This window comes from Piliocolobus tephrosceles, chromosome 7, assembly GCF_002776525.5.
Source record: "Piliocolobus tephrosceles isolate RC106 chromosome 7, ASM277652v3, whole genome shotgun sequence".
Taxonomy (NCBI): domain Eukaryota; kingdom Metazoa; phylum Chordata; class Mammalia; order Primates; family Cercopithecidae; genus Piliocolobus; species Piliocolobus tephrosceles.
This window is the reverse complement of record NC_045440.1, coordinates 70,871,730-70,877,700: the sequence shown is the minus strand read 5'-3', so window position 1 is coordinate 70,877,700 and position 5,971 is coordinate 70,871,730. Positions and strand designations below refer to the sequence as shown.

At 41.8% G+C, this 5,971-nt stretch overlaps 1 pseudogene; it reads right to left on the bottom strand.

Annotated features, from left to right (window-relative positions):
• Positions 1–5,306: 5,306 nt before the first annotated feature.
• LOC111549231 lies at positions 5,307–5,657 on the bottom strand (annotated as a pseudogene).
• Between the last annotated feature and the right edge of the window lie 314 nt (positions 5,658–5,971).

The following is a 5,971-nucleotide window of genomic DNA, read 5'->3' as shown; positions in this document are numbered from 1 at the left end:
TGTTGAAGTTGTGAAATGCCTCAAGTTAGCAGCTTGCCTGGTGTCTGACAGATATCAAATGCCTTTAGAAAACTTTAAATATCCCATTCACTGTGGTGCCACAGAATGTCTATGCTGTTGGAGAACAAGATCAATTCTTTAGAGATCCTTGTTCATGTAGGATTACTAATTCCATAAATGAGCACAAACTGCCATTATCCTTAGACTTGTTCAATTAGGATATTTGAAAGGTAAACCCTTGAACACCAGTGTCTTTTCTTTATTTCTTTATTTCTTTATTTTTTTATTTTATTTTATTTTTTTTTGAGATGGAGTCTCGCTCTGTCTCCCGGGCTGGAGTGCAGTGGCCGGATCTCAGCTCACTGTAAGCTCCGCCTCCCGGGTTTACGCCATTCTCCCGCCTCAGCCTCCTGAGTAGCTGGGATTACAGGCGCCCGCCACGTCGCCCGGCTAGTTTTTTGTATTTTTTAGTAGAGACGGGGTTTCACAGTGTTAGCCAGGATGGTCTCGATCTCCTGACCTCGTGATCCGCCCGTCTCGGCCTCCCAAAGTGCTGGGATTACAGGCTTGAGCCACCGCGCCCGGCTATTTCTTTATTTTTTAAAATTATACTTTAAGTTCTCGGGTACATGTCCACAATGTGCAGGTTTGTTACATAGATAATCATGTACCATGTTGGTTTGCTGCACCCATTAACTCATCATTTACATTAGGTGTTTCTCCTAATGCTATCCCTTCCCCTGCCCCCCCCCCCCTGGCAGGCCCCAGGTGTAATGTTCCCCACCCTGTGTCCATGTGTTCTCATTGTTCAGTTCCCACCTATGAGTGAGAACATGTGGTGTTTGGTTTTCTGCCCTTGGTGATAGTTTGCTCAGAAAAGTGATTTCCAGTTGCATCCATATCCCTGCAAAGGACATGAGCTCATCCTTTTTTTATGGCTGCAGAATATTCCATGGTGTATATGTGCCACATTTTCTTTCTTTTTTTTTTTTTTTGAGACGGAGTCTTGCTCTGTCGCCCAGGCTAGAGTGCAGTGGCCGGATCTCAGCTCACCGCAACCTCTGCCTCCTGGGTTCACGCCATTCTCCTGCCTCAGCCTCCCGAGTGGCTGGGACCACAGGCGCCCACCACCTCGCCCGGCTAATTTTTTGTATTTTTAGTAGAGACGGGGTTTCACCGTGTTAGCCAGGAGGGTCTCGATCTCCTGACCTCGTGATCCGCCCGTCTCGGCCTCCCAAAGTGCTGGGATTACAGGCTTGAGCCACCGCGCCCGGCGCCACATTTTCTTAATCCAGTCTATTCTTCATGGACATTTTGGTTGGTTCCAAGTCTTTGCTATTGTTAATAGTGTCGCAATAAACATAAGTGTGCATGTGTCTTTATAGTAGCATGATTTATAATCCTTTGGGTATATACTCAGTAATGGGATCCCTGGGTCAAATGGTAGTTCTAGTTCTAGATCTTTGAGGAATTGCCACATTGTCTTCCACAATGATTGAACTAATTTACACTCCCACCAACAGTGCAAAAGTGTTCCTATTTCATAGTAGCATGATTTATAATCCTTTGGGTATATACCCAGTAATGGGATCACTGGGTCAAATGGTAGTTCTAGTGCTAGATCCTTAAGGAATTGCCACACTGTCTTCCACAATGATCGAACTAATTTACACTCGCACCAACAGTATAAAAGTGTTACTATTTCTCCACATCCTCTCCAGCATCCGTTGTTTCCTGACTTTTTAATGATTGCCATTCTAACTGGTGTGAGATGGTATCTCATTGTGGTTTTGATTTGCATTTCTCTGATCACCAGTGATGATAAGCATTTTTTCATATGTCTGGTGGCTGCATAAATGTCTTCTTTTGAGAAGTGTCTGTTCATATCCTTTGCCCACTTTTTGATGGGATTGTTTGCTTTTTTCTTGTAAATTTGTTTAAGTTCTTTGTAGATTCTGGATATTAGCTCTTTGTCAGATGGGTAGATTGCAAAAAATTTCTCCCATTCTGTAGGTTGTCTGTTGACTCTGATGGTAGTTTCTTTAGCTGGGCAGAAGCTCTTTAGTTTAATTAGATCCCGTTTGTCAATTTTGGCTTTTGTTGCCATTGCTTTTGGTGTTTTAGACATGAAGTCTTTACCCATGCCTATGTCCTGAATGGTATTGCCCAAGTTTTCTTCTAGGGTTTTTAGGGTTTTAGGTCTTACATTTAAGTCTTTAATCCATCTTGAATTACTTTTTGTATAAGGTGTAAGGAAGGCATCCTGTTTCAGCTTTCTACATATGAGTAGCCAGTTTTCTCAGCACCATTTATTAAATAGGGAATCCTTTCCCCATTTCTTGTTTTTATCAGATTTGTCAAAGATCAGATGGTTGTAGATGTGTGGTGTTATTTCTAAGGACTCTGTTCCGTTCCATTGGTCTATATACCTGTTTTGGTACCAGTACCATGCTGTTTTGGTTACTGTAGCCTTGTAGTACTGTAGCCTGAAGTCAGGTAGTGTGATGCCTCCAGCTTTGTTCTTTTTGCTTAGGATTGTCTTGGCAATGCGGGCTCTTTTTTGGTTCCATATGAACTTTAAAGTAGTTTTTTCCAATTCTGTGAAGAAAGTCATTGGTAGCTTGAAGGAGATGGCATTGAATCTATAAATTACCTTGGGCAGTATGGCCATTTTCACAATATTGATTCTTCCTATCCATGAGCATGGAATGTTCTTCCATTTGTTTGTGTCATCTTTTATTTCGTTGAGCAGTGGTTTGTAGTTCTCCTTGAAGAGGTCCTTCACATCCCTTGTAAGTTGGATTCCTAGGTATTTTATTCTCTTTGAAGCAATTGTGAATGGGAGTTCACTCATGATTTGGCTGTCTGTTTGTCTGTTATTGGTGTATAAGAATGCCTGTGATTTTTGCACATTGATTTTGTATCCTGAGACTATGTTGAAGTTGCTTATCAGCTTAAGGAGATTTTGGGCTGAGACAATGGGGTTTTCTCAATATACAATCATATCATCTGCTAAGAGAGACAATTTGACTTCCTTTTTTCCTAATTGAATACCCTTTATTTCTTTCTCTTGCCTGATTGCCCTGGCCAGAACTTCCAACACTATGTTGGATAGGAGTGGTGAGAGAGGGCATCCCTGTCTTGTGCCAGTTTTCAAAGGGAATGCTTTCAGTTTTTGCCCATTCAGTATGATATCAGCTGTGGGTTTGTCATAAATAGCTCTCATTATTTTGAGATACATTCCATTAATACCTAGTTTATTGAGAATTTTTAGTATGAAGGGCTGTTGAATTTTGTCAAAGGCCCTTTCTGCATCTATTGAGATAATCATGTCTATGGTTTTGTTTATGTGTGGGATTTTGTTTATTGATTTGTGTATGTTGAACCAGCCTTGCATCCCAGGGATGAAGTCGACTTGATCATGGTGGATAAGCTTTTTGATGTGCTGCTGGATTCGGTTTGCCAGTATTTTACTGAGGATTTTCACATCGATGTTCATCAGGGATATTGGTCTAAAATTCTCTTTTTTTTTTGTTGTGTCTCTGCCAGGCTTTGGTATCAGGATGATACTGGCCTCATAAAATAAGTTAGGGAGGATTCCCTCCTTTTCTATTGTTTGGAATAGTTTCAGAAGGAATGGTACCAGCTCCTCTTTGTACCTCTGGTAGAATTCGGCTGTGAATCCATCTGGTCCTGGACTTTTTTTGGTTGGTAGGCTATTTATTATTGCCCCAATTTCAGAGCCTGTTATTGGCCTATTCAGAAATTCTATTTCTTCCTGGTTTAGTCTTGGGAGGGTGTATGTGTCCAGGAATTTATCCATTTATGCTAGATTTTCTAGTTTATTTGCATAGAGGTGTTTATAGTATTTTCTGGTGGTAGTTTGTATTTCTGTGGGATTGGTGGTAATATCCCCTTTATCATTTTTTATTGCATCTATTTGATTCTTCTCTCTTCTTTATCAGTCTTGCTAGTGGTCTATCAATTTTGTTGACTTTTTCAAAAATCCAGCTCCTGGATTCATTGATTTTTTGAAGGTTTTTTTTGTGTGTTTCTATCTCCTTCAGTTCTGCTCTGATTTTAGTTGTTTCTTGCCTTCTGCTAGCTTTTGAATTTGTTTGCTCTTGCTTCTCTAGTTCCTTTAACTGTGATGTTAGGCACTAAATCTTTCCTACTTTCTCTTGTGGGCATTTAGTGCTATAAATTTCCCTCTACACGTTGCTTTAATTGTGTCCCAGAGATTCTGGTACGTTGTGTCTTTGTTCTCACTGGTTTCAAAGAACATCTTTATTTCTGCCTTCATTTCATTACTCACCCAGTAGTAAGGAGTATTCAGTATTCAGGAGCAGGTTGTTCAGTTTCCATGCTGTTGTGTGGTTTTGAGTGAGTTTCTTAATCCTGAGTTCTAATTTGATTGCACTGTGGTCTGAGAGACAGTTTGTTGTGATTTCTGTTCTTTTACATTTGCTGAGGAGTGCTTTATTTCCAACTATGTGGTCAATTTTGGAATAAGTGCAATGTGATGCTCACATGAATGTATATTCTGCTGATTTGGGGTGGAGAGTTCTGTAGGTGTCTATTAGGTCTGTTTAGTGCAGAGCTGAGTTCAAGTCCTGGATATCCTTGCTAACCTTCTGTCTCGTTGATCTGTCTAATGTTGACAGTGGGGTGTTAAAGTCTACCATTATTATTGTATGGGAGTCTAAGTCTCTTTGTAAGTCACTAAGGACTTGCTTTATGAATCTGGGTGCTCCTGTATTGGATGCATATATATTTAGGAAGATTAGCTCTTCTTGTTGAATTGATCCCTTTACCATTATGTAATGGCCTTCTTTGTCTCTTTTGGTCTTTGTTGGTTTAAAGTCTGATCAGATACTAGGATTGCAACCCGTGCTTTTTTTTTTTTGCTTTCCATTTGCTTGGTAGATCTTCCTCCATCCCTTTATTTTGAGCCTATGTGTGTCTCTGCAAGTGAGATGGGTCTCTTGAATACAGGACACTGATGGGTCTTGACTCTTTATCCAATTTGCCAGTCTATGTCTTTTAATTGTGGCATTTATCCCATTTACATATAAGGTTAATATTGTTATGTGTGAATTTGATCCTGTCATTATGATGTTAGCTGGTTATTTTGCCTGGTTGGTTGATGCACTTTCTTCCTAGCATCGATGGTCTTTACAATTTGGCATGTTTTTGCAGTGGCTGGTACTGGGTGTTCCTTTCCATGTTTAGTGCTTCCTTCAGAGCTCTTTTTTTTTCTTCTCCCAAATCTCTTTTATTGGTGGCAATGGGCCTCTTGGGGCTCCTCACTGCACGGCTTGTTCATTGGCACTGCTTCCCGAGTCCTGGGGCTTCATCACATCAGGCAGCTTGGAGGGGTTGGAGAACGGCTTAATGCACAGGGTCTCAAAGGTGTCATCTGCCCGGAAGGCCAGCCCCACTGTGGCTGGGGCTTGTGGCCGTGCTGTTTGACTGGTGAAGCCATACTCACCCAGTGTCTTGCCATCATCCAAGAGTTGGTCATCCTTGTGCAGCCACTGCTCATCAGGAGGCAGGTTGAGGATGCCCTCGACAATGCACTTCAGCTCGAACACCATGCTTGACTGCTTGGCGTCCATGAAGATGGTGGTCTTGTGGCGCCAGATCATGAGGAACATGTCCTGGGGTTGGTGGACTGGCGTGAGCACTAAGCCTGGTCCCCGGTGTGGCCAAGCTGCTCCCTCCTGTCCCCGGCCCGGCCCGGCCACCAGGAGCTCTTGTAAGGCAGGCCTGGTGGTGACAAAATCTCTCAGCATTTGTTTGTCTGTAAAGGATTTTATTTCTCCTTCACTTGTGAAGCTTAGTTTGGCTGGATATGAAATTCTGGGTTGAAAATTCTTTTCTTTAAAAATGTTGAATATTGGCCCCCCACTCTCTTCTGGCTTGTAGAGTTTCTGCTGAGAGATCTGCTGTTAGTCTGATAGGCTTCCTT